At 48.6% G+C, this 25,707-nt stretch overlaps 9 non-coding genes and 1 pseudogene across 9 annotated transcripts; all 10 read right to left on the reverse strand.

Annotated features, from left to right (window-relative positions):
* Positions 1-14,745: 14,745 nt before the first annotated feature.
* On the reverse strand, positions 14,746-15,981 carry LOC119392004 (uncharacterized; annotated as a pseudogene).
* An 84-nt stretch (positions 15,982-16,065) lies between these two features.
* Positions 16,066-16,139, reverse strand: Trnan-guu (transfer RNA asparagine (anticodon GUU)). The gene has a single exon. It is a non-coding gene; the product is annotated as a tRNA-Asn (tRNA).
* Positions 16,140-16,214: 75 nt separating this feature from the next.
* Positions 16,215-16,288, reverse strand: Trnan-guu (transfer RNA asparagine (anticodon GUU)). The gene has a single exon. It is a non-coding gene; the product is annotated as a tRNA-Asn (tRNA).
* Positions 16,289-17,759: 1,471 nt separating this feature from the next.
* Trnan-guu (transfer RNA asparagine (anticodon GUU)) lies at positions 17,760-17,833 on the reverse strand. Its single transcript has one exon. It is a non-coding gene; the product is annotated as a tRNA-Asn (tRNA).
* Positions 17,834-18,058: 225 nt separating this feature from the next.
* On the reverse strand, positions 18,059-18,132 carry Trnan-guu (transfer RNA asparagine (anticodon GUU)). Its single transcript has one exon. It is a non-coding gene; the product is annotated as a tRNA-Asn (tRNA).
* A 76-nt stretch (positions 18,133-18,208) lies between these two features.
* On the reverse strand, positions 18,209-18,282 carry Trnan-guu (transfer RNA asparagine (anticodon GUU)). The gene has a single exon. It is a non-coding gene; the product is annotated as a tRNA-Asn (tRNA).
* Positions 18,283-23,350: 5,068 nt separating this feature from the next.
* On the reverse strand, positions 23,351-23,424 carry Trnan-guu (transfer RNA asparagine (anticodon GUU)). The gene has a single exon. It is a non-coding gene; the product is annotated as a tRNA-Asn (tRNA).
* Positions 23,425-23,500: 76 nt separating this feature from the next.
* Trnan-guu (transfer RNA asparagine (anticodon GUU)) lies at positions 23,501-23,574 on the reverse strand. Its single transcript has one exon. It is a non-coding gene; the product is annotated as a tRNA-Asn (tRNA).
* A 935-nt stretch (positions 23,575-24,509) lies between these two features.
* Positions 24,510-24,583, reverse strand: Trnan-guu (transfer RNA asparagine (anticodon GUU)). The gene has a single exon. It is a non-coding gene; the product is annotated as a tRNA-Asn (tRNA).
* A 79-nt stretch (positions 24,584-24,662) lies between these two features.
* Positions 24,663-24,737, reverse strand: Trnan-guu (transfer RNA asparagine (anticodon GUU)). Its single transcript has one exon. It is a non-coding gene; the product is annotated as a tRNA-Asn (tRNA).
* Positions 24,738-25,707: the final 970 nt, after the last annotated feature.

Genomic DNA, 25,707 nt, shown 5'->3' on the forward strand with positions numbered 1-25,707 from the left:
GGTGTCCGGCGGCAGGATTCGAACCACCTACCTACCGTTGCCGAGGCGGACGCCCTATGCACTACGCCACGGCTACGGTGAAACTTTCAACTCTAAAAGTATTAGTGGGCCGCAAAATTGTTTCGTAGCGCGATGTGTGTCATCGCTAGATTTCCCCGAGGCGGTGTGTGTCATACAAACGCACGTGCCGCACTGCCGCAATGAACATCGCGTTTCCGGGGCGTTTTCTGAGATCAAAATAACGATATAACGAAAGAAACCTCTGAGAGAGATACCTTAAAGTGCTCTTTTTTTTAGAAATTGATCAAAGCTTGCCCATATAATATTGCGATAAAGAAACAGGCTGACGAATATGGCTCATTGCAGAACATGACAGACAGAGCATGGCATCTAATGGCACCTTCAGCTGATCAGCCTCCTTGGGTTTAGGCTATTTTCGAAGAATATGGCGACAGTACCCATCTCTCTATCTGAGTGCATCTGGATGTGGAAAATTCCAGTGACGTAGGCCGCAAAATGAGCTCGACTTGAGCTCTCACTACCATTGAAAGGGACAAGGAATTTTCATTGACAAGTGCAGCGGGACCATTTGTGCATTTTTTCAAGGCAGAGCTGTTGGTCGAGGTTGGCCGTTTTTCGTAGATGTAAGATTATCATGATCAAGAACCGGCACTCGACAGCTTCATCCACTTCTTCATTGCATTCCTGTTGTTCCTCTTCTGGTTGAGTTGTCTCATGCAGCGGGCTGGGGAGCGAGGGTTCGATGGTTCTAATCCTTGGTCCGGTGGTTCCAAAATTTCTTCTTCTGCTTTATTTTTCTTTACGCATTTTTTAAATCTATATATACATATACCTAGGCGGGACATGACGGCTACGGCAAATATCAGCCGCAAGTGTCGATATAATTGCTGTCGCAATAAAAGGGACAATAAATAGGTGTCATTGGCACTCCGCAAAGCAGTCTAGAAGCCTCTGTGATGCTAAGCGGACGGTATCCTCACGTCAGCACCACATGCAATCGCTCCCACCTGCTGTGATGGTCGAATGCTTCGAACTAGTTATTGCACAATACTTTCTGTCATTCTGGATTATTATGGAACGGGTAGTGCTGCAATTGCAGTAGAAAATTGAACATATTTTAACATCATAAAGGATATGCTCAAAATGTTCGTATCGTGTACGAGGCCTTAGTCATATTACATTCAAGTGTCGCGCTCACATTTATGCAGTTTCTGTATGTATAAAAAGGAGGATCCCGAGGTACCGGGTATGAGTGGCGTGGATCACCATGCGCCAGGGGTTGATTATGGCGACCAGCACATGGCCGACAGAATAACCACACTTACGGGTTAGCGTTCGAAACTGGTGTCCCAGCAGTGGTGGGGAACTGCTAGCGGATACTCCGCAGGCGTTCACGCACCCCGTAAACAACCGGGCGCCGGGTCGGGGGGACGCCTTGCCCTTTTAACCGGTGGGTGTCCGGCGGCAGGATTCGAACCACCTACCTACCGTTGCCGAGGCGGACGCCCTATGCACTACGCCACGGCTACGGTGAAACTTTCAACTCTAAAAGTATTAGTGGGCCGCAAAATTGTTTCGTAGCGCGATGTGTGTCATCGCTAGATTTCCCCGAGGCGGTGTGTGTCATACAAACGCACGTGCCGCACTGCCGCAATGAACATCGCGTTTCCGGGGCGTTTTCTGAGATCAAAATAACGATATAACGAAAGAAACCTTGAGAGAGATACCTTAAAGTGCTCTTTTTTTTAGAAATTGATCAAAGCTTGCCCATATAATATTGCGATAAAGAAACAGGCTGACGAATATGGCTCATTGCAGAACATGACAGACAGAGCATGGCATCTAATGGCACCTTCAGCTGATCAGCCTCCTTGGGTTTAGGCTATTTTCGAAGAATATGGCGACAGTACCCATCTCTCTGAGTGCATCTGGATGTGGAAAATTCCAGTGACGTAGGCCGCAAAATGAGCTCGACTTGAGCTCTCACTACCATTGAAAGGGACAAGGAATTTTCATTGACAAGTGCAGCGGGACCATTTGTGCATTTTTTCAAGGCAGAGCTGTTGGTCGAGGTTGGCCGTTTTTCGTAGATGTAAGATTATCATGATCAAGAACCGGCACTCGACAGCTTCATCCACTTCTTCATTGCATTCCTGTTGTTCCTCTTCTGGTTGAGTTGTCTCATGCAGCGGGCTGGGGAGCGAGGGTTCGATGGTTCTAATCCTTGGTCCGGTGGTTCCAAAATTTCTTCTTCTGCTTTATTTTTCTTTACGCGTTTTTTAAATCTATACATACATATACATAGCCGGGACATGACGGCTACGGCAAATATCAGCCGCAAGTGTCGATATAATTGCTGTCGCAATAAAAAGGACAATAAAACGGTGTCATTGGCACTCCGCAAAGCAGTCTAGAAGCCTCTGTGATGCTAAGCGGACGGTATCCTCACGTCAGCACCACATGCAATCGCTCCCACCTGCTGTGATGGTCGAATGCTTCGAACTAGTTATTGCACAATACTTTCTGTCATTCTGGATTATTATGGAACGGGTAGTGCTGCAATTGCAGTAGAAAATTGAACATATTTTAACATCATAAAGGATATGCTCAAAATGTTCGTATCGTGTACGAGGCCTTAGTCATATTACATTCAAGTGTCGCGCTCACATTTATGCAGTTTCTGTATGTATAAAAAGGAGGATCCCGAGGTACCGGGTATGAGTGGCGTGGATCACCATGCGCCAGGGGTTGATTATGGCGACCAGCACATGGCCGACAGAATAACCACACTTACGGGTTAGCGTTCGAAACTGGTGTCCCACCAGTGGTGGGGAACTGCTAGCGGATACTCCGCAGGCGTTCACGCACCCCGTAAACAACCGGGCGCCGGGTCGGGGGGACGCCTTGCCCTTTTAACCGGTGGGTGTCCGGCGGCAGGATTCGAACCACCTACCTACCGTTGCCGAGGCGGACGCCCTATGCACTACGCCACGGCTACGGTGAAACTTTCAACTCTAAAAGTATTAGTGGGCCGCAAAATTGTTTCGTAGCGCGATGTGTGTCATCGCTAGATTTCCCCGAGGCGGTGTGTGTCATACAAACGCACGTGCCGCACTGCCGCAATGAACATCGCGTTTCCGGGGCGTTTTCTGAGATCAAAATAACGATATAACGAAAGAAACCTCGAGAGAGATACCTTGAAGTGCTGTTTTTTTTTAGAAATTGATCAAAGCTTGCCCATATAATATTGCGATAAAGAAACAGGCTGACGAATATGGCTCATTGCAGAACATGACAGACAGAGCATGGCATCTAATGGCACCTTCAGCTGATCAGCCTCCTTGGGTTTAGGCTATTTTCGAAGAATATGGCGACAGTACCCATCTCTCTGAGTGCATCTGGATGTGGAAAATTCCAGTGACGTAGGCCGCAAAATGAGCTCGACTTGAGCTCTCACTACCATTGAAAGGGACAAGGAATTTTCATTGACAAGTGCAGCGGGACCATTTGTGCATTTTTTCAAGGCAGAGCTGTTGGTCGAGATTGGCCGTTTTTCGTAGATGTAAGATTATCATGATCAAGAACCGGCACTCGACAGCTTCATCCACTTCTTCATTGCATTCCTGTTGTTCCTCTTCTGGTTGAGTTGTCTCATGCAGCGGGCTGGGGAGCGAGGGTTCGATGGTTCTAATCCTTGGTCCGGTGGTTCCAAAATTTCTTCTTCTGCTTTATTTTTCTTTACGCGTTTTTTAAATCTATACATACATATACATAGCCGGGACATGACGGCTACGGCAAATATCAGCCGCAAGTGTCGTTATAATTGCTGTCGCAATAAAAGGGACAATAAATAGGTGTCATTGGCACTCGGCAAAGCAGTCTAGAAGCCTCTGTGATGCTAAGCGGACGGTATCCTCACGTCAGCACCACATGCAATCGCTCCCACCTGCTGTGATGGTCGAATGCTTCGAACTAGTTATTGCACAATACTTTCTGTCATTCTGGATTATTATGGAACGGGTAGTGCTGCAATTGCAGTAGAAAATTGAACATATTTTAACATCATAAAGGATATGCTCAAAATGTTCGTATCGTGTACGAGGCCTTAGTCATATTACATTCAAGTGTCGCGCTCACATTTATGCAGTTTCTGTATGTATAAAAAGGAGGATCCCGAGGTACCGGGTATGAGTGGCGTGGATCACCATGCGCCAGGGGTTGATTATGGCGACCAGCACATGGCCGACAGAATAACCACACTTACGGGTTAGCGTTCGAAACTGGTGTCCCAGCAGTGGTGGGGAACTGCTAGCGGATACTCCGCAGGCGTTCACGCACCCCGTAAACAACCGGGCGCCGGGTCGGGGGGACGCCTTGCCCTTTTAACCGGTGGGTGTCCGGCGGCAGGATTCGAACCACCTACCTACCGTTGCCGAGGCGGACGCCCTATGCACTACGCCACGGCTACGGTGAAACTTTCAACTCTAAAAGTATTAGTGGGCCGCAAAATTGTTTCGTAGCGCGATGTGTGTCATCGCTAGATTTCCCCGAGGCGGTGTGTGTCATACAAACGCACGTGCCGCACTGCCGCAATGAACATCGCGTTTCCGGGGCGTTTTCTGAGATCAAAATAACGATATAACGAAAGAAACCTCGAGAGAGATACCTTGAAATGCTGTTTTTTTTAGAAATTGATCAAAGCTTGCCCATATAATATTGCGATAAAGAAACAGGCTGACGAATATGGCTCATTGCAGAACATGACAGACAGAGCGTGGCATCTAATGGCACCTTCAGCTGATCAGCCTCCTTGGGTTTAGGCTATTTTCGAAGAATATGGCGACAGTACCCATCTCTCTGAGTGCATCTGGATGTGGAAAATTCCAGGGACGTAGGCCGCAAAAGAGCTCGACTTGAGCTCTCACTACCATTGAAAGGGACAAGGAATTTTCATTGACAAGTGCAGCGGGACCATTTGTGCATTTTTTCAAGGCAGAGCTGTTGGTCGAGATTGGCCGTTTTTCGTAGATGTAAGATTATCATGATCAAGAACCGGCACTCGACAGCTTCATCCACTTCTTCATTGCATTCCTGTTGTTCCTCTTCTGGTTGAGTTGTCTCATGCAGCGGGCTGGGGAGCGAGGGTTCGATGGTTCTAATCCTTGGTCCGGTGGTTCCAAAATTTCTTCTTCTGCTTTATTTTTCTTTACGCATTTTTTTAAATCTATATATACATATACATAGCCGGGACATGACGGCTACGGCAAATATCAGCCGCAAGTGTCGATATAATTGCTGTCGCAATAAAAGGGACAATAAATAGGTGTCATTGGCACTCCGCAAAGCAGTCTAGAAGCCTCTGTGATGCTAAGCGGACGGTATCGTCACGTCAGCACCACATGCAATCGCTCCCACCTGCTGTGATGGTCGAATGCTTCGAACTAGTTATTGCACAATACTTTCTGTCATTCTGGATTATTATGGAACGGGTAGTGCTGCAATTGCAGTAGAAAATTGAACATATTTTAACATCATAAAGGATATGCTCAAAATGTTCGTATCGTGTACGAGGCCTTAGTCATATTACATTCAAGTGTCGCGCTCACATTTATGCAGTTTCTGTATGTATAAAAAGGAGGATCCCGAGGTACCGGGTATGAGTGGCGTGGATCACCATGCGCCAGGGGTTGATTATGGCGACCAGCACATGGCCGACAGAATAACCACACTTACGGGTTAGCGTTCGAAACTGGTGTCCCAGCAGTGGTGGGGAACTGCTAGCGGATACTCCGCAGGCGTTCACGCACCCCGTAAACAACCGGGCGCCGGGTCGGGGGGACGCCTTGCCCTTTTAACCGGTGGGTGTCCGGCGGCAGGATTCGAACCACCTACCTACCGTTGCCGAGGCGGACGCCCTATGCACTACGCCACGGCTTTTTTTTTTTCTTTATTGCCACCTTTGCACATAACAGAAATTTACAAGCACTTCGTAACCAGTCTAAAATCACCAGCCTGGCTGCGACTGGTTTTATTTAAAAGCGCTTCATTGCAGCCAACTCATCTAATAACGACACCCATTCGGGTTGTTCGTCCCTAGACTTGTACACATCTCTCATGTATACAATGATTTTGTGAAATATTCATGCGCAGATCGGGCATCTTTATCTACATGGCGCACAGCCATTCTTGTTCGCCACACGCTGTGAAGCACAAGCAACATAAACATGTCATAAGGCACACCATATTGATTTTCCGTAGCCAAAAATCTAATACCGTATAGAGTGATTGGCAAGTCCTTTTTCAAGGTGCGCTGCAAAATGTCCCACAGAAACACAGCGTCCCAACAGTCAAGAAAAATGTGTTTGATAGTCTCGGGTTTTCTGCAGATAAGGCAATCTATCGACCACGGGACGAAGAAACCCTTCTCTTGTCCCCACGGTTTTACCGGTAATGTTTCGCTGTGCAGCTGGAAGAAGAATGTCTTTGCGCTTGCACGTACGGTCATCATTTTTAGCCTCTTAAATACGTCGCGCTCATGGCCAACACGATATATCGCTCTGTAGGTGGGCTGAGGTGACAGAACGTCACGTAAATCTCTGTAGAGACGCTTTCTCGTTACATCAGATAAGTAGTTCGTTGAAAACCGCACCTTCAATATTCCGTATGCCATCACTACTTCTCTTAAATATCCACGCAGGTTACATTTTACAGACACATTTGATACCACATAATCAGGAATCCTATTACACAATACAATTTGCATAAACGTTCGCAGAGAAGGGTTACATTGGTTACGTAAAAAAATAAATCATGACACTATTTGTTTCAGAAACAGGTGAGCCAATCCTAGACCACCATTTTTGGAAGAATGAAATAAGTTTGTCCGGCTAGTACGCTCCCATACCGACCCCCAAACAAAAACTGCTAAAACTCTATGCAATTTTTGCACATTTGCTCTTGTCATGAAGAGCAACTGCAGGAGATACCATACTTTACAAATAATGAACCAATTACATGCAGTCGCTCTAGAAAACATAGAAAGTTCCCTACCATGCCAGCTTTGAGTCTTTTCACGTGTACGTTCACATATCTCCTTCCAATAATCATTTGTGTCTCTGTAATGCTGCAGGGGGACACCAAGGTACTTAGTTGGTACAATTGACCATCTCATATTTGCATAGTTTTGCGGGGTGGTCTCCCAAGATCCGTGCCACAAGCCTAGGCATTTATCCCAGTTTACTGCACTACCTGTGAACTTGCAAAACGAGACCACATTACGTATCACTTCACTGACACTTTCTTTATCCCGACAAAACACAGCAATGTCATCTGCATATGTTAACATTTTGACTTCACTTTCCATTAGTTGATACCCCCTTATTCTATCGTTCCCAATAATCTTCATACAGAAAGGTTCCATGTATATTGCGAATAATAAAGCTGAGATGGGATCACCCTGCCGCACGCCATTTCTCACTTGAAAGCTTTCAGTAACATGCCCATTAACCACAATACGCGTAAAGCACATTCTATAAGCCATTTTTACCCCCTCCGATATTACAGACCCTACATTAACATATTCTAGTATCAAAAATAAAATGTCGTGGTTTACACGATCGAAGGCTTTTTCCACATCTAATTGCATCATTGCCACTCTGCTCTCGAACGCAACTCTCCAACACACTCCTTGCTACATGAACATTGGTGTTTATTGTGTGTCCTTTTATTCCACAAGTTTGATGTGGTCCAACTAATGATTTTATCACCACCTGCAACCTACTGGCGAGAACCTTCATGAACACTTTATAATCTACATTGGCTAAGCTGATCGGTCGATAAGACTTCACGGACAATAACTTTATAGGGTCTTCGGTCTTCGGTATTAGTATTACGTGCGTCTTTCGAAATGAAGACGGAAGCTCCTTTAATCTTAAACCTCTGTGTATACACGATGTAAGGCTACAGCTATTACGCTTCTAAATGTCTTATACATTACTGCTCCCAATCCATCGGGTCCAGGTGCTTTGCCAACAGACAACTCGTCGATAGCCTTTTCTATCTCGGAAATATTTATCGGCATTTCCAATTGTTCTCTTTCGCTATCGGAAAGCTTTGGTATCAAACGCAGAAACTCGGTCTCAAACCCTTTATCAGCTTTCACTTCTTGACCAAGCAAGCCATGAAAGTATTCAACGAATGCTTGCTCAATAGCTTCACCTTCTCGTGCAATTCCCCTACTAGTTGTTATCGCTTTAATTTCATTGCGCTTGGCGTACCTCTTTTCGTCTCCTAGAGCACGTTTTGTAGGCGTTTCGCCAAGAAATACTTTTTCCGCACACGCTCTCATCATCGCCCCTCTGTATTTTTGAATGTCTATCGCCTCCAATTGATTCTTTAACTGCCTTATTTCTTTTGTGTACTTTCCAGGTATTTTACTTTCTAGACTCAGTGCAAAGTCTAACTTACATTGCAATTCTTTTTCTTTTTCCTTTTCACTTCTATACAGCACACCCGATCTTTTAATGACCCTCATCTTTGTTATTTCCTTAAATCGCTCCCAGGCTTCGATTGCATTTACTTGGGGCTCAGCTAACATTTTGTTCATGCTGTCCTGTGCACCTTCTACAAACAATTCGTCTTTTAAAATTTTATCATTTAATTTCCATACGTCCCAGCTAAAGCTCGTCCTCTTTTGTTTATGCCCTATAGTGAACATCACTAAGCTATGGTCACTGAAGGATACACTTTTTACTTCATAATTCGAACATATTCGGATTAAGTCTATTGACACATAGGCTCTGTCAAGCCTTGCATGGCTTTCGTGCTGAAAGTGCGTATAGTGCTCCCCTGCAGATAGTACGACACCTGCATCTTCAAGATTACAATCTTGTACAATTGTGCTGAGTAGCATTGCACTTTGATCTTTTACAGTTGTCTTTTTTACTGTCTTGAGGGTTACAAACACAATTAAAATCTCCAAGCATAATGACAGTCCTGTCGCATCTAACAAAAGATTTCAGACTCACGAAAAAAACTCTACGTTCACCCTCTTTGTTGGGCGCGTACACACAGACAACACGCCAGTTTTTCTTATATGTAAAATCAGATACTATAAATCTCCCAGTACTAGACACAATTACAGTCTCTTCTACTATACCAAGAGAATTTCTAAGTAGTAGTGCATAACCAGCAGACATTCCAACAGCATGAGACACACACACATTGTACCGCGCTCTAAATGGAGAGACCATGCGGTCGGTTTGATCTTGACTTTCTACTTTCGTTTCCTGAATGGCAACAACATCGAAATCATGCTCAAGCATCAATCGACTTAATTGATACTGCCGTCGTCTAGCAGCAAGGCCCCTAACGTTGAGAGTAGCAACTCTTGATTGTGTCTCGACGTTAATAGCCATTAGGTCATAACTGGCCATCCCGGGCACATGATCCTCACCTCTGGTACTCTTTTATAACCATCAGGTCCATGGTTTTATGTAGCCTCACAGGCCCCTGTTCTTTTGGTCGTCAAAGTAAAGCGCCGCGTATCATTCCCGCAGCACTTAAGGCACACGTCATTAATGTGCTCCATTTGTTGAGGTACGATGCCGGGTCAATAACTTGTATCTATTGGTCCAAACCCCCGCCTTACGGGGGCTGTTGATTTGAAGGCGACCCCGTCCCCGTTGAAGCCATCTGCTGCTGTTGTAACTGCTGCTGCTGATGATGACTTGTCTGTCACTGCTGAAGAGTCGGCTGCTTCGGCAGTGGATGCTGTTGCTGTGTCTGTACTTGATGAACTGTCTGCTGTTGCTGAGCCTGTTCTTGCTGCTGTTGGAGTTGGGTCGGCGGCTGGGTCTCGGCTATACGACGTTCACTTAGGACGTTAGGTGCCGGTCTTCGGCGCACATTAATCGCCTTAGCCGGCGGTTCCTCGGAATCTTTCATTACGTTCACCTTCTTCCCTTCCGCCTGCTCCCTTGTCCTCTTATTAGTGCTAGACGTGTCCATGTTTTCTGGCATTTCTTCCTTCGTTTCAGGCGTCGTTGCACCTTGAGTACTCCTCGTAGGTTGGGCTTCATTCGCAGGTCCTTTGTCTTTGCTACCAGTTGAACCAGCACTCAGGGGGTGTGAAGAAAGGGGCGTTAACCTGGGTGTTAATTCCTCCCGACGTCCTCCAGTGAGCTCTTCTGCCTCGACCTCGTCCATGTGGTGCTCAGATAGTTCTTCGCTCCCCACGGGCCCGGCTACACTTACGTATGTCCTCGAACACCCGCTCTCGTCATGCCCAAAACGCCGACACACTGCGCAACGCGGGGCCCGGCACTCCCTCCTAATATGGCCTGTGCCTCGGCAACGCAGGCATAGCGTTGCTCTTCCCGCTACGACAACGAGCGTGAGGTCTCCTGCAATCCGTAACTGATGTGGGAGGTCGTCTACCGTGAGGCCCGGTTTGAGTTTGAGGCTCACCGCACGCGTCGATGAACCTTTGTCCGTGCAGCCATACACGCGCCAGCGTTCTCGCACTATTTCATTAACCTTGCCATAAGGTGCCAACGCTGTTCGCACGTCGTCATCAGGAGCGTTATAGAGTAGCCAATGAATCTTCAGTCTCGTATCCTGGTGGCTTGGGTCTATAGCGATACAGCGCTGGTTCTTCACTGCTATGTCACCAGCAGCAAGCATTTTCTTCTTGCCCTCAGCGCTCTTCAATGTGATGGCCCAAACATGATTCATTTGGTACGCCCCCAAGGCAGCCACCTCGGGGAGCAAAGCCGAACGAATAAGTGCGCCACGGAAATCCTCGACGCGGTACGGCCGCGCCCTGATATCGGCGTGCAAAAAAACAGTATGCAGCGTTGCATCACCTGATGGCAGTCGGGGCAAAATAAACTGATATTCCTGTGACGATTCGTCCATGTTCCTGTTACCGCGGCCCTACTGGGAGGGCTCGAACCTCCAACCTTACGGTTAATAGCCGAACGCGCTAGCCGATTGCGCCAAGGAGTCAGTCGTGCTGCACTCTCACCAGTGTCAGAACACTCCTCCGAAGCCAGTGCGCAGAAATAAAAGTGAAGCGCAGTGTCGCCCCCGGGAGGGCTTGAACCTCCAACCTTACCGTTAACAGCCGAGCGTGCTAGCCGATTGCGCCACGGAGGCTTTTTTTTTCTTTATCGCGTTTTACAACCACAACCAAAATGATCACATACAGAATATATACACTTTATAAAAACACTAGCTTCAGCTTGGCCAGTGCGTATGCTTTAAAAAGGCTTCACAGAAGCCAACTGATCAAGTACAGGTAGCCACTCGGGAGGTTCAGGCTGTGCACTGAACAAGTCTGGTCTGTACAACATGCTCTCAACAAAATCGTCTCTTGCTGGGTGAGCCTCTATATGAGCATGTCGGATATCCATTCTTGTCTTCCATAAGCTATGCATGGAAAGCAACATTAACATGTCACTTGGCACTTCCCCTGTTCCTGCACATGGAAGAAAGCGAATTCCGAAAGCGCTAATAGGTAACTCTTTTTTAGTGTCCGTTGTAGCACATCCCACAAGAATACAGCATCGTGGCAACCGAGGAAAATTCTGGTTTCCCGCATATTAAACAGTTCACTGACCACGGTACAAAGAGCCCTTTATTTTGTAACCATGGCAGTACAGGGAGAGTGCCGGTATGCACCTGAAAAAAGAAGGTTTTGACTGAGGGTCTAACCGGCATTCTTTTAACACGCTTTAACACATCGCTTTGAGGAGCCAACCTGTACGGAGCTCGATAGAATGGTACTGGAAAAACACACCCCGAAGATAACGATAAAATTTCTTTTTGGTGACGTCAGACAAGTATTCATAAGAAAATCTTTCCTTGAGCAGGCGTGTAGACAAAACAACTTCACGCAAATAAGGACTCAGCCGTCCAGCTTCAAAAGAAAATGACGACACAACAAAATCGGGTAGGGGATTCTGCAATCGCGCTTGTATCACAGTTCTCAAAAAATTATCAGTTTGATCCAGAACAAAAACGAATCTGCTCACCAGCTGCTTAAGGAACAGATGGAATAGCCATAGGCCACCATTTTTCACCTTATGAAATAAATTGCACCGGCTCGTGCGCTCCCACTGCGATCCCCATATAAAGGTCGCGAATAATCGGTGCATTTTCTGAACCGAAGTACGGGTCATGGTTAATACTTGTAAAACATAAAAAACTTTGGCAATCAAAAATACATTGCAAACAGACGCTCTTGCAAACATCGAGAAATTGCGGCAACCCCACTTGTCGGTACACTTTTTGATGCGTTTGTTTTCCTCGGACCAGTACTCCGTAGCATTCCGGTAATGAGCTAAAGGAACGTCGAGGTACTTTCCCGGCGTGATTTTCCAATTCATATTACAATAAACTTCAGGTGTGCTCTGCCAATTGCCATGCCAAAAGCCAAGGCACTTTGGCCAACTGATTGCACTACCAGTCGTTGCGCAGAAATCTGTAGCTATTCTTACAACTTCTTACACACTTTCTTTGTCAGTGCAGAACGCGGCAATATCGTCAGCATAGGCTAACATTCTGGTTTCACTACTCAAAAACGAATACCCTCTTACACTAGGGGTTACAAGAATACGTAAACAAAATGGCTCCATGTATAGCGAGAAAAGGACAGACGACAGAGCACATTCTTGTTTCACGCTCGAGCGCACTGGAATAGAAGCAGTTAATTCTTTATTGATTACTAACTTAGCCGTACACTCATGGTACACCATTTTAACGCCTTCGGTAATAACAGATCCAACATTCACATGCTCCAAGAATAAAAACAAAACTTCGTGTACAACTTTGTCAAACGCTTTATGCAGATCTAGCTGAATCATGGCCACGCGGTCATGCATTGCGTCACAGCATTCCAGGATACTTCTGGCTATGTGTATGTTTGTGAAGATGGCTCTGCCTTTAATACCACATGTCTGATGCGGGCCGACTAGAGATGTGATAACACTTTGTAGCCGTGTAGCTAACGCCTTCATGTATATTTTATAGTCGGTGTTGGTCAGACTAATGGGCCGATAGGACTCTACTGAAAGTAACTTTGCAGGATCATCAGTTTTGGGGATCAATACTACGTGAGCAGTCCTAAATGAGTGAGGTGCCTGTTTCTTCTCATAGCACTCTGTGATAACTCGATGTAATGCTACTGCCATTCCTGTCTTAAAATGTTTGTATATGGCAGCGCCCAGGCCGTCCGGCCCCGGTGACTTGCCGTTACTTAGACCGTCTATAGCTGCTTCAATTTCCGCCACCGTAATTTCTGCTTCTATTAACTCCCTCTCAGAGTCTTCCAATCTTGGCATAAGGGCCAGAAAGTCCTCTTTGAAGCGCTTGGGGTCGTTAATTTTATTGCTCAGAAGTTCCGTGTAAAACTCAACAAAGGCAAGATTTATCTCTGCACGATCACGTGTAGTGTGATTGCGATACCGTATTTCAGTTATCTCTTTGTTTGCTGCATGTTTCTTTTCTTCACTGAGCACTCGCTTAGTGGGCGTTTCGCCCATCCACAATCGTTCAGTGCGTGCTCTTATCATTGCTCCGCGGTACTTATCTTCGTCGATAAATTCGAGCTTTGCTTTCACCTCCTTTATTTCTTTTTTGAACTTTCCCGGCGCTTCGTTTTCTACGCTTAACATGTAGTCCAGCTCACTTTGTAACTGCTTCTCTTGTTGCCTTTCCTTGTGACGTAATACACAGGCTCTTTCGATGGCAACCATCTTTACGTCACACTTAAACTGCTCCCACACAGACATGAAGTTGTTGGTTTCTAAACGAAGGGCATCTGTAAGACATTCTTTGGTTTTCGTGACAAATACTTCATCTTGCAGTAGCTTTTCATTAAATTTCCATAGAAACCAATTAAACGTCGCAGCCTTTCGTTTTTCGCCAATATTAACCGTGACCATACAATGATCACTAAAACTAAGGTGCTGCGTTTCATAGGATGAGCATAGAGGTACCAACTTCTCCGACAAATATATTCTGTCTAACCTTGCATGCGACTGACCTTGAAAATGCGTGCACCGTACTTGGCCCTCTCGCGTCATTACGTAACCGACATCTTCCAGTTCTCTCTCGGTCACTATTGCGCTCAACTCTGCGCTTCTATCACGCACACTGATATTCGTCGTTTTATCTTCAGCTCTACAGACACAATTAAAGTCTCCTAGGAACACAACACTTCTTTCTGTTTTTAAAAACCCCTCAACCGCCGTAAAAAATTCTGCCCGTTCGTGCGCTCTGTTCGGTGCATAAATGCACACGGCACGCCAAGGCATTCCAGAAAAAATAAAATCACACACAACCAGCCTACCGCTATCGCAGGTGGACACATTTTCAACAACCGCGATACTACTACGAATGAAAACGACGCAACCTCCTGACCGCCCCACAGCATGACAAACGCATACATTGTACCTAGGGCGAAAAACTTGAACCATTTGCTCCGTTTGTTCTTCATTTTCCATTTTAGTTTCTTGTACAGCCAAAAGGTCTACGTCGCTTTCCAAAAGAATGCGACTAATCTGGCATTGCCTCCTGCGTGAACACAGTCCCCTTGCATTCAACGTCGCAACGCGCATATTAGGTTTAAAGTTAGTCGCCATTTCTTGATGGTTGCTTGGCCGGGTGTCCTACTCACGTCGCAGCAGTGGGTACTTGTGCTCCTCTGGAACGTCTCCTCCGCTAAGGCGGAGGCGGCGTTGGGGTCTCCCCACGGTCAGGCGGCAGGTTTGGCCTTGGTTTCAAGGTAGGCCGCCGACCAGTCGCTGTCTTTTTTGGAGGTTCTCCGGTGCCTGACGTGCCCATGTTTCCTGTGCTGTCAGATGCCTCACGAGCCCGCTTTGAAGCGATGGCTCCTGCCGCGGTCATCTCGACGTCCGTTGCACCCGGGCCGACCTCTCGCGCAGCTGCCGATGACTCGCTCGCGGCTTTCGCGTCGTCGTCTCCTGCTTTTTTCTCTGCCTTCGTTCCTGGCGCAACAAGGGGCTTGTCGCTTTCACTGGTCCCTTCCTGTGCGGCTCCTGAAGAAGGTTCAAGGGGCTTTACAGGCATTTCCACATTGTCGTCCTCCCTGCTCGCTTCTTCGGCGTCCGCGGCGTCCATCAGGTGCGCAGAGACTTCATCCGTTCGGCTTGGCCCTGTAACGCTGGCGTATGACCGCACGCAGTGAGAGTCATCGTGGCCATAGCGACGACACACCCCACAACGCGGCACGCGGCAGTCCCGTCGAATGTGCCCGATGCCCCGGCATCGGAGGCAGAGCGGTGCTCTGCCAGGAATGACGACGAGCGCCATGTCTTCCGCAACACGCAGTTGGTGTGGCAGTCGTCCACACTAACGCCCACATGCAGTTTCATTGTAACCGAGCGGGTAGTTGACCCTTTGTCACTGCAACCCTGGACCTTCCACTTGTCTCTGCTTATTTCGGTGACTTTTCCGAAAGGCGACAAGGCAACTCGCACGTCTTCGTCCGGCACGCCATGAAGCAGCCAGTATAGCTTTAGCCGCACACCACGGTCACGGGGGTCAATCACCATACAGCGATGGTCCTTGACGTCGAATGACTCCGCCGCCAGCATCTTCTTTTTGCCTTCATCATCCTTGAACGTCACTGCCCACAGGTGATTCATTTGGTATGCCCCAAGGGCGACCACTTCCGGCAGCAGCGAAAGACGAGCAAGGCTGTCTCGGACATGCTCCACTCGATACGGTCTGGCTTTTAAATTGCCATGCAAAAAAACCGCGTGCAAAACAGAATCACCTGAAGGCAAATGAGGCAGAACAACCTGGAAATCTTCGCCTGGCTTTTCGGTACACCTGATACCGCGGCCCACACGAGCCGCTGAAACCGCCCCTACACGGGAGCACATGATGGCACGTCCGTTCACTGTCGTGGCCGGAAGTGGAATCCTATGCGCCACGGAGGCAGTCGTGCTGCACTCTCACCAGTGTCAGAACACTCCTTCGAAGCCAGTGTGAAGAAATAAAAATAAAGCGAAGCGTCGCCCCCGGGAGGGCTCGAACCTCCAACCTTTCGGTTAACAGCCGAACGCGCTAGCCGATTGCGCCACGGAGGCAGGCGTGCTGCACTCTCACCAGTGTCAGAACACTCCTTCGAAGCCAGTGTGAAGAAATAAAATAAAGCGAAGCGTCGCCCCCGGGAGGGCTCGAACCTCCAACCTTTCGGTTAACAGCCGAACGCGCTAGCCGATTGCGCCACGGAGGCAGGCGTGCTGCACTCTCACCAGTGTCAGAACATTCCTTCGAAGCCAGTGTGAAGAAATAAAAATAAAGCGAAGCGTCGGCCCCGGGAGGGCTCGAACCTCCAACCTTTCGGTTAACAGCCGAACGCGCTAGCTGAATGCGCCACGGAGGCAGTCGTGCTGCACTCTCACCAGTGTCAGAACTAGAGGTGTGCACGGGCTCCGGGTAGCCCGAAAGCCCGAGCCCGACCCGGCCCGCGGGCCGGGCTCGGGCGGGCCGACGTATTTTCACCTCGGGCCCGGGCCGGGCTCGGGCTACTTGAAGTTTTATCGGGCCGGGCTCGGGCCCGGCGCAAAGCCCGACTCAAGCCCGAAATATAGAGAATGAGCGGGAATTGTTTTCCAGCACGCATACAGCGCCTTTTCCGCGACCGCCCTTTACCGCTTTTCCTTTCCATTCGCTGCTTTAAACAAAAGGGGAGCAGGTAAAGCACTGCCTCTGTTGCACTCCGACGAACAGAGAAGTAACACAACCTGAGCTAGTGACGGCGCCACCCGGCTGTTCCGCGTTAGATTTAAGGCCAAATCCCATATGAGTGAAAATGCACGCGACAGCGACGAGCGACCCGATGTAGATCGCCTTCGTGCAAGCTGACGCTTGCATGGGCATACCCCATAACTCGTGACGGCTTTGGCGAGCGAACTCCATTGTTGCTGGCATGAGGCCATCTACTCGTATAGCAAAAGTGCCGCGCTGTCGCAGGTATGCAATGCAAATAAAATATTTGTTGCATGTTGGTACGTAAAACGTTTACCGTTGTCTCGCAGTACTTTTTATATGCACGTGGATAATTATTACGTTATTTGTTGGTGTACAGCTGATGTGCTTAGTACGTCGCTGATGTACATCCGGTTCGGGTGTTTTGTGACTTCCGGGTGATGAGCGACGGTTTCCAAATGTGAAAAAACTGAGCGATCGCGCGATTTCGACCACGCGATACATCGCGCGAACGGCGCGTTTCGTCGCTCGTAGCTGTCACGTGCATTCTGGCGCATATGGGGTTTGGCCTTTACTCGTAACTACTCTACGCGAACTCTGGCAGCACGCAAGAAGAGTGGATGTGACTCGCCGGCTGTCTCGCGTTCCGTTTTTCTTCTGCCAGCCAATCCCGGTAAAAAGGATAATAAGAAAAATTGCCTTCATTCTGTGAAAAAATTGCTCGATATAGAAATGCATTACCTGCTCGTTCATATGTCGTTCAAAAAGCCGGGCCTGGCCTGGCCGGGCCGGGCCGGGCCGGGCCCGGGATTGTGTTTTCGTACGTCGGGCCGGGCCGGGCGGGCTCGCAGCCCTTTGCCGTCGGGCTCGGGCGGGCCTTCGACAAAGTCAGCGGGCCCGGGCCGGGCTCGGGCTCGGAAATACGGCCCGTGCACAGCTCTAGTCAGAACACTCCTTCGAAGCCTGTGTGAAGAAATAAAAATAAAGCGAAGCGTCGCCCCCGGTAGGGCTCGAACCTGCAACCTTTCGGTTAACAGCCGAACGCGCTAGCCGATTGCGCCACGGAGGCAGGCGTGCTGCACTCTCACCAGTGTCAGAACATTCCTTCGAAGCCAGTGTGAAGAAATAAAAATAAAGCGAAGCGTCGGCCCCGGGAGGGCTCGAACCTCCAACCTTTCGGTTAACAGCCGAACGCGCTAGCTGAATGCGCCACGGAGGCAGTCGTGCTGCACTCTCACCAGTGTCAGACACTCCTTCGAAGCCAGTGTGAAGAAATAAAAATAAACCGAAGCGTCGCCTCCGGGAGGGCTCGAACCTCCAACCTTTCGGTTAACAGCCGAACGCGCTAGCCGATTGCGCCACGGAGGCAGGCGTGCTGCACTCTCACCAGTGTCAGAACACTCCTTCGGAGCCAGTGTGAAGAAATAAAATTAAAGCGAAGCGCCGCCCCCGGGAGGGCTCGAACCTCCAACCTTTCGGTTAACAGCCGAACGCGCTAGCCGATTGCGCCACGGAGGCAGTTTTTTTTCTTTATTACCTGCTTTGGTACACAACACATAAATGAAACACCACTGATAATAAAATCACCCGATGTACAACGTACATGTGACTGTGTAGTCAACCAGCATGGTGCTGGTATCGTCAAGTTAAAACTCTGGCAAGGTCACCAGCGGCTCTAGTCTTGAAAGCCACTCGGGTGGCTCCGGTTCCGCTTTATGTATTTCTAGGAACCAATGAATGCTCTCCCTGAAATACGCTCGAGCAGGCCGCGCATCCTTATCAAAGTGGTAGCCTGCCATTCGCGATCTCCACAAGGAGTGGAGGCCCAGGAGCATAATTGCGTCGAAAGGAACGCCATCTTCATTCTTCACGCAAAAAAAACCGAATTCCATACGGATCCAGAGGAAATTCTTTTTTCACAGATCGCTGCAGAACATCCCAAAAGTAAACCCCTTCCCTACAATGCAAAAAAACATGATCAATTGTTTCCGGAAGTTTACAAATTAAGCAATGAGTGCCCCATGGCAAAAAGCAACCTTTCTTTTCCAAAAAAGCTTTAACTGGCAACGTACCTGAGTGTAGTTTAAAGAAAAAAGTTTTTGTTCCAGGCTGGACATGCATTTTTTTCACTCTTTTTAAAACATTTTTACCTGGGCCGCCACTGTACAATGATCTGTACAAAGGCACTGGGAATACCATGTCAGACAAAGCAAAATAAAGCTCTTTTCGCTTGACATTATAAAGATATTCTGCTGAAAAACGTACGGTAAGAAATTTTACACTGGTCACTATTTCTTTAAAGTAAGCACCGATTCCTCCAGCACACTCTTCCGTTGACACGACATACTCGGGGAGCAGTCTGCTTAGCCGTAATTGACATAAAGTGCGGAGGAACGGGTCGGTAATATCTCTAAAAAACAAAAACCGGCTTACAATCTGCCGTAAGAACAGGTGACCCAGTCCCAACCCTCCATTCTTTACCCGAAGAAACAAGTTGGTACGACTGCAGCGTTCCCACTCAGAAGCCCAGACAAATACAGCGAATATTTTATGGACCTTCTGCACATTTGTACGTGAACAATGCAATACCTGCATTACGTACCACAGCTTGCTAATAAAAAAAAGGTTGCAAGTGGTGGCTCTGGCAAAGATCGATAAGGCGGCACCTTTCCACTTCTCAGTTTTTTCCCGCGTTTCCTTGGCCTGCGCTTTTCAATATTGATCGCTGTCGCGATAAAAGTCGAGCGGGACGCCCAAGTACTTGCCCGGGGGCGTCACCCAAGGCACGTTAGCGAAGTGGTCTGGTTTCGCTGGCCACGATCCGTGCCAGAGCCCAAGGCACTTTGACCAGTTAACGCCACTACCCGTAGCTTGGCTGAAATTCCGAACAATTTCGACACCCTCTGCTATACTACGCTGATCTCGCGTGAAAATCGCTACGTCGTCTGCATAGGCTAGCAGCTTCACTTCTGCTGCTTGTAACTTAAAACCAAGGATGCTATTGTTATTAATTTTCCTACACAGAGTTTCAATGTACATGCAAAATAACAGAGGGCTTAGGGGGCAACCCTGACGTACCGAACGCTGCACGTTAATGGGGGCCCCCAGGCTCTTATTCACGATCAACTTCGTAGTGCAGTTTCGGTACGCCAGGGCCACTCTCTCGCAGATAACAGAACCGAGGTTGACATGATTTAAGACAGAAAACAAAATTCTATGATCTACACAATCAAAGGCCTTTTCGAGGTCAATCTGAAGGATGGCAGCTCGTTCATCTAAATAATCACACCATTCGAGTATGCTGCGTGCTTTGTGGATGTTCACAACAATAGACCGTCCTTTGATCCCACAAGTCTGATGGGGCCCGACGATGTCTTTAATCACAGTCTGAAGTCTTCGAGCTAGAACCTTCATGTATATCTTATACTCAACGCTAGAAAGAGCTATCGGCCTGTACCCAGAAACGGATCTTAACTTATCTGTGTCGTCAGTCTTTGGTATAAGTACCGTATACGATGACCTGTATGACGGCGGCAGTGTGTTTAATTTGGACGCCTCATTGAAGATGACTGCGAGGATAGGGCTTATTTCGTTCTTAAACTGTTTATAAAAGGCAGCGGTGAATCCGTCTGGCCCGGGCGATTTTCCAGGGTTTAGCTTCTCTATTGCTACTTCAACTTCAGCAACAGTTATTGCCCGTTGCAAACTTTCTTTTCTTTCCTCGTCCAGGCGGGGTAAAACTGGAAGAAACTCGTTCTTGAATTTTTCGATGTCTACATTATGCAATCCGAATAGCGCCTGATAATGCTCAAAAAAAGCTCTTTTGATGCCGTCTGTATAAGTCAATACGGTACCACGCCATTCTATTTCGATAATGTGATTTTTCTCGGCTCGTGCTTTTTCCATGCATAACGCACGTTTCGTTGGCATTTCACCGGCAGCTGTATCCTCGGCCCTTGCACTCACAAGCGCGCCCCGATAACGCTGTTCGTCTAGTTGCTCTATTGTCTGTTTAACTTTTCTTATTTCTTCGATCCATTTTCCGGGGGCTCGGCACTCCTGCTTTAGTAACTTATCAAGGAGCGCTTTCAACTCAGCCTCCTTCTTTTTCTCGGCATGCCGAAAAATGTAGCCCTCTCGATTGCTTTTAATTTTAAAGATTCCTTGCATAATTCCCATTGCTGCCAAATATAAAGGTCTTTTCCGGGGTCTAATTTGCTGATTTCGTCCATTACGGATAAATTAAATTCTTCATCCTGCAGAAGTTTACTATTAAATTTTCATAGTTCCCAGGAGAATGAGTTATTTCCCCTTGACCTACCAATAGAGCACTGGACTAAGTAATGATCGGAAAGTGAAATGGGGACGACTTCGTAACTCCTACATTCCGGAAGGATGTCGACAGAAACATAAATACGGTCAAGTCTTGCGTGACTAGGGCCTTCAAAGCGAGTGTACTTTATTGCACTCGTACTTTGGAGACTTTCCGCAACATCCTCAAGGTTCCACTTTCCAACAATGCGTGTCAGGATATCGGTGCTTTTGTCTTTGAAAGTACGAGCGCTCGTTTTGTCTCGCGCACTGAGTACACAGTTAAAGTCACCAAGCACTATTAAATTCCTGCCATCAGCGAGTCGTTCTTCTGATCCAAGAAAGAAGAGGGCCCTTGCCTCGACCTTGTTGGGCGCATATATACACACAATACGCCAATCGGCATTGTTCAGTGAAAAGTCAAGAGCAGCACACCGGCCAGCCGCACACGAAAAATGAGCATTCACCTGAAGCCCAGGCAACTTCTTGACAAAAAGTATGCAGCCAGCCGATGTGCCCACTGCATAACTAACTACAACATAAAATCTAGACGCGAAACGTTGCACCATGCTGCCGGTCTCTTCTTCACCTTCAACTTTCGTCTCCTGAACTGCCAGGACGTCAATGTCACGTTCCGTTAGAAGTCGGTAAAGCTGGCTCTGCTTTCTCTTCCCTGCCTATCCTCTAACGTTTATAGTGGCGACATTTAACGGGGAGACATACGCCATTTTTAAAAAATGAAAAGAGACCAGCAGCATTGTGCCTACCTGTCGCGTCCAGCACGGGGCTAGACGGCGCCATTGCCGGCGGTGCCGTCCGATGGAACTGTCGGGACTTGCCCTACGGGCTCCACGTTGCCGGCACGCTTATCGGCCGTAACGTTTGGGCGCGGCCGAAGAGACGGCCGCCGTCCCTGAGCAGTCTTTGCGGGGGGTTCGTCGACTCCGGGCGCTGTTGCTTCAGCACCGTCGTTGCTCGCCTGGGGGTGGGGCCGCTTCGAGGCCGCGGTGGCACTGGCCGGTGTGGGGACGCCGCTCTTCTCGGGTGACAACTCGTTGGCACCTTTAAGCTCGCCGCCCTTGGGTGGTGGTGGGCTCGTCGGGGTCTTTGCTGTCGTCTCGGATGACCCAGTCGAGTCGCCCGCTGATCTTTGAAGCGTTGCTGTGGCGCCCTTGCGAGCGTCGCCACTTGTAGCCTCTGAGAGAGCTTCCGTTTCCGGCTGCTTGGCCTTCGACCCAGAGGAGTCGCCTGCTGCCGGATGGCCCGCCGCAGCATCCGCTTTGGGGGCGTCAGCACCGGGAGGCGCCGACGTGTCCGGTGGCCCCGCCTGCTTTTTCGCCTCGTCGATTCCCCGGGCTGCCTCCTCAGCCTCGGCAACGTCCATTAGTTCTTCGTTGTCGTCCGCCCTTGTAAGTCCGGTCGCCGACGCGTAGGTACGGACGCAGTCCGCGTCCGCGTGCCCATAACGCCGGCACTTCGAACACCGGAGCACCCTGCAGTCTCGGCAAACGTGACCCGTGCCATGGCAGCGCAGGCACTGCATTGCCGGCCCAGGCACAACCACGAGGGCCAACTCTCCGGCGACTCGGACCTGATGGGGAAGGTCGTCCACCTTGAGTCCCGGCTTCAGCTTAAGCAGGACGGTTCTAGTTGTTGACCCCTTTTCTCTCATTCCTTAGACGCGCCACCGCTCACGCGTCACCTCGGTGACGTTGCCGAAGACTGCAAATGCCGTCCGGATGTCCTCGTCTTGGACGCCATGAAGCATCCAGTGCAGTCGAAGTTTAACCTGTTGGTCCTCAGGGTCGATCACAATGCACCGGCGACCTTTGACCTTCAATTCCTTTAGCGCTGCCAGTTTTTTCGTGGCTTCGCCTGTGTTCAGGGTCACCGCCCACACATGGTTGATTTGGTATGCCCCTAACGCCACGACGTCAGGGAGCACACCAGCCGTGGTAAGGGCGTCTCTGAAGTCCTCGACCTTGTAGGGCCGCTCACGCATGTCTCTGTGCAAAAACAACGTGTTGTGAACAACACGGCCAGTGGGCAGAGTAGGCAACACAATCTCGTAATCGTTATCTTCTTCGGCAGCCATCCTGTTACCGCGGCCGGCACGGGCCGCTATCGCCGCTCCATCGGATCCGTTCATCCTGCGACCGTTCGCTGGCGCGTCCGGAAGTAGAATGACGCCACGGAGGCAGTCGTGCTGCACTCTCACCAGTGTCAGAACACTCCTCTGAAGCCAGTGTGAAGAAATAAAAATAAAGCGAAGCATCGCCCCCGGGAGGGCTCGAACCTCCAACCTTTCGGTTAACAGCCGAACGCGCTAGCCGATTGCGCCACGGAGGCAGACGTGCTGCACTCTCAACAGTGTCAGAACACTCCTTCGAAGCCAGTGTGAAGAACTAAAAAGAAACCGAAGCATCGCCCCCGGGAGGGCTCGAACCTCCAACCTTTCGGTTAACAGCCGAACGCGCTAGCCGATTGCGCCACGGAGGCAGGCATGCTGCACTCTCACCAATGTCAGAACACTCCTCTGAAGCCAGTGTGAAGAAATACAGTGAAACCTCGGTGATACGTTCACAGTTCATACGAATTTCGGGGTGATACGAATTTTGCGTTGGTCCCGGCCACGGCCCATTGGCCTGCAATGTAATGGAGTACGGTTGTTGCGAACCGATTTTCACGCAGCGACGTTTGATACGAACGTACGCTACCGCCCAGGTACGAAGAGGTGCTGTCCGCGCTGTCGCGGGAGACGCGACAAGCACGTGCGAGCGCGGGAACGCAAGCGTGGGCATGCGCGCCGCACCGCCAAATTGTCAGAATCAACGGTGTAGGAAAACACTTTTCTAAGGTGGACGAGGACCGAAAGAAGGCCAGGACGGTCTTGGCGAAGGAGTCAGACCTCACAACGTCATCATGCGCGACCGTTGAGGTCTCACTGGCGCGGGCACGGTCGTAAATCTCCCAAGACATCCCCAACACCTACGCGATAACGAAATCTGTACACAGGAACGTGGTTTTGTAATTTTGTGGCCTTGATCCATCGCGACAAAACGCTTCTTTTGTTACTTTCGCTGCAGTACTCCAATGTCATGCAAAAAAGCATACTATTAAATTGGAGGGGCTACTGCTGTCGTGAGTCACAACGCACCTGGTTCAATAATTAAACAAGCGCGTACGGGCCGTATATTTACGAATGCTGTTATGATTGCCGACGTCTAAAAACGTAACTGACAATCATTCAGGGTTCTTCCTGACGTTGCTGCGGCCCTGAAAAACCATAAATGAATATGTACGGCAGCTTTCGTTTGTCGCATGCCAATTTTCCATGCTTTCTGGTGATACGAATTTTGGATGATACGAATATTTTTGGTGGTCCCGTGAGATTGGTATCACCGAGGTTTCACTGTAAAAGTAAAGCGAAGCGTCGCCTCCGGGAGGGCTTGGACCTCCAACCTTTCGGTTAACAGCCGAACGCGCTAGCCGATTGCGCCACGGAGGCAGTCGTCCTGCACACTCACCAATTTCAGAAGATTACTTTGAAACTATCAGTCTGAAGAAATAAAAATAAAGCGCAGTGTCGCCCCCGGGAGGGCTCGAGCCTCCAACCTTTCGGTTAACAGCCGAACGCGCTAGCCCGATTGCGCCACGGAGGCTTTTTTTTTAATTAACCTTCTTTATTCAGAAACAAAGCAATACATATGTATAAAAACCACATTGGCCTACTCGACCATTGCGATGGATTAAGAACATTTCATTTTCACCAATTCATCAAATACCTCCATACAATTTGAGGAAAAACTGTAACGACGCAAAGAAGACGGGGACGAAGCGAAGACACGAACAGACAGACACGGGCGCCCGTGTCTGTCTGTTCGTGTCTTCGCTTCGTCCCCGTCTTCTTTGCGTCGTTACAGTTTTTCCTCAAGTTATGAACCAACTAGCTCAGCAACAAGCCCTGTTGACCTCCATACAATCTGGAGGTTCATCCAACGTTCGATATGTCTCGCGCACATACATTGCACATTCAATAAAGTTTTCCCGTGTCAATTTGGCTTTAGGATCCATATGCCTCACGGCCATGCGTGTGATCCAGAGACTGTAAAGCCCCAATAACATTATCATGTCGTATGGAACACCACACTCATTCTGCACTGAAAGATAACGTATTCCATGTGGTGTTATCGGTAGCTCTTTCTTCAGGGTTCTTTGTAACACATCCCAAAAAAATATTGAATCCCAGCAGTCAATGAATGTGTGTTCGATCGTCTCCGGTTTGTTACACAGGGTGCAGTTTGTCGTCCACGGTATAAATATGTCTTTGTCTTTAAGCCATGTTTTCACAGGTAATGTGTTCGTGTGTAATTTAAAGAAAAACGATTTTATAGATCCTCTAACGGTCATTTTTTTACTCTTTTTAGCACGTCTTGCCCGGGGCCTTTATGGTTTAGTGATCTATATAATGGTGTGGGCATCATTACGGTGATCATGTCTTTGTACAGCTTTTTTCTTGATACAAGACTCAAATACTCGAGTGAAAATCGTGCTTGAAGTATCCTGAATGCCATCACCACTTCTTTGAGGTAGCCTTTATACCGCCATCAATTGCAGCTGCACTAGACACAA

Source organism: Rhipicephalus sanguineus, chromosome 4 (assembly GCF_013339695.2).
Source record: "Rhipicephalus sanguineus isolate Rsan-2018 chromosome 4, BIME_Rsan_1.4, whole genome shotgun sequence".
Taxonomy (NCBI): Eukaryota; Metazoa; Arthropoda; class Arachnida; order Ixodida; family Ixodidae; genus Rhipicephalus; species Rhipicephalus sanguineus.